Below are 2,453 nucleotides of genomic sequence, written 5' to 3'. Positions count from 1 at the left end.
GACAATTTCATAACCATATATGAAACAACTTCATAAAAAAAAGTATTATATGAAACAATTTCATAAAAAAATTTCATAAGATTGAACAATAAAATCGACGGATGAGGATAGTTTGCACGGTTTATACAAATTGGGTAGTTTGCATTTGATCGCTCATCTCTCTCTCTCTCTCTATATATATATATAAATATATATATATATATATATATATATACTACATATATAACCATTTAGGCCATTATCTTAATTACAACTCCTAAAGCATAAGTTACAATAGTTTTATGCAACAAATTCAAAAAACTCTTAATTACAACTCATAAAACATGGTGTACAAGTTTTATATACATTGACTTTAAATGCAATAGTCAGAACTTGCTTTCTTGGCTACTCTTCCTTTTCTAGCATTTCATTTATGTCAAGACCGGTTTAGAAATTCAAAATTCAAATCAAAAATCCTAAAATCTCTGATTTAGAGTTTTGCATATTTTTGGTCGGTCTCCCTTTCTGGTTCCACTAGAACCATTTTTTTTGTGTGATTCACTAGCTRGCTTTTGGTTCTTTATTTTGTAGAAATTTTTTGATCAAGATGGATATAGAACTACGGATACCAGAGCTTCAAGGGGTAATCAACTTCACGTTTTGATTTCTTTTTGGTTAACATCGATTTCTGTTTTCATATAGTTAGGTGGCGTGAACCTGATTCATTGACTTCCAAAGCTAGCAAGGGAAATCTTCGTAAGGAAGAGAAAGGTACGTACGAACTCTCTATTTGCTCGTATGTCTCATTTTTTGCTGTTCGTTTTCTGGATAAATTTGAAGATGAAGGAAATTGTTTCAGAAAACGAAAAAGTTCATCACATTCATTCATGAATGGTTGATGTTGGATAGTGTGCACCGATGAATTGGTACAGAACTACAACCTTTAATGCTTCATTTCTCATGAACATAAAGGTTCAAACATAGGAATCTGCCTTCCTTGATCAAGAATAGTTTTTCTGAAGAAGACTAAGAGAAGTTATGCAAAGTCCCCCCTCCCTTGGCTTTCGAAGCTCCTGTTTACAACATGGGAAAAGGAAGTACTGAAGTTGAGAAAGAGCTTGTGGATATTCAAAATGGGTTCCTTCCTTACCCCTCTTTTACATCCCTCCCGTGGATTGTTGTCTYTATCTCTAAAAATCATTTGGAAGAAAAGAYTGGGARGATTGMTGTTTCTTCAAGCCTTYGTGGTCAACRAAATCTATCTTTCAGCCACCCAACATCCATTGCTGAAAATAAAGTCCTCTTTTCTCATGACGAAAAGTTTGTTATTTCATCTCCTGTTGATAACGTTTTTGGACTTTCTTTGAGCAAAACCTCCCATGAAGATGATCCAACGGTCTTATCCATGAATAATCCAAAAAATAAAAAAAAATTCCTATTTGATAATCCTCCATGCACCGAAAGTACTGAAGATGTGAAAAGTTTCTTTAGTTCCCCCTTGCATGAAAGTGACTCCTCGGGTCTGAAAAGCAGAAAGGCTAGGTCTTTGACCTTTGAAAATGATGCGATGGGGGAGGATTTTTTTTTTTCTTGAAAATGAAAGGAAAAAGCTGATTTTGGATAATCCTTTTTCCAAAAAGGTTAGCCCTTTCACTGTTTTGGAAGATGGGTCTTTGCAGGCATCTGCGGTTGAGGCAGGAAAAGGTGAAAGCTTGCAAAAGTGTTGGCAGGAAAAAGTGCAAGCATGGTTAACGTTGGAAATGGCGGGGGTCTTGGGGAAGGAAAACCGTACATGGAAACACAAAAAAGTGGGAAAACCCAGCTGTCTTTTTTACCCACACGGCATGTGATAGTGACTGTGGATGAAGTTTCTCGCCGGCAAGGTGTTTCGGAAAAAAATAATGGTAATCGGCAACCTCTTTCTCCTACATTTGGGCCTGTTACTTGTCCCATTCCTATTGGACCTCATAATTTGGAGATGTCCACTACTCCTAATTATTTTGGTGAGTCACTCAATTATTTAATGGAGGTTGGGCCATGTTGTGATGAGCAACTTCTTGTTGTCCCTTGCTCTAATGGGATAGCTCTTTTATTTAAAGATTTTGGACTTGACAACCATTCTTATGGTTGGCCGGACGGAAAAACTTTCTTTTGATGGACCAACGTGTTGGCTGCCATGTAAATCAGGATGAAATTCACTTGACTCCTTATATTGAATTTGGCCACAATTACCATTTCATTTTGTCTTTGAAGTTGGCATAAAAAAATGATGAAGACCAAACACTCCGATGGATATTCTCGTTTATATTATATAAAATTTATGTCCCGCCGCATTGTGCGGGTACATAACTAGTATATATATATATATATATATATATATATATATACTAGAAACGTACTCGTGCAATATTGCAGCGAGATACATGGTGATTTTAATATTTCATTTTATTATTTATCTCAGCTGATGTTATAAT

The sequence above is a fragment of the Cynara cardunculus genome, assembly GCF_001531365.2.
Source record: "Cynara cardunculus var. scolymus isolate 2C chromosome LG 13, CcrdV1, whole genome shotgun sequence".
Taxonomy (NCBI): domain Eukaryota; kingdom Viridiplantae; phylum Streptophyta; class Magnoliopsida; order Asterales; family Asteraceae; genus Cynara; species Cynara cardunculus.
Note: the sequence above shows the minus strand (reverse complement) of the source record.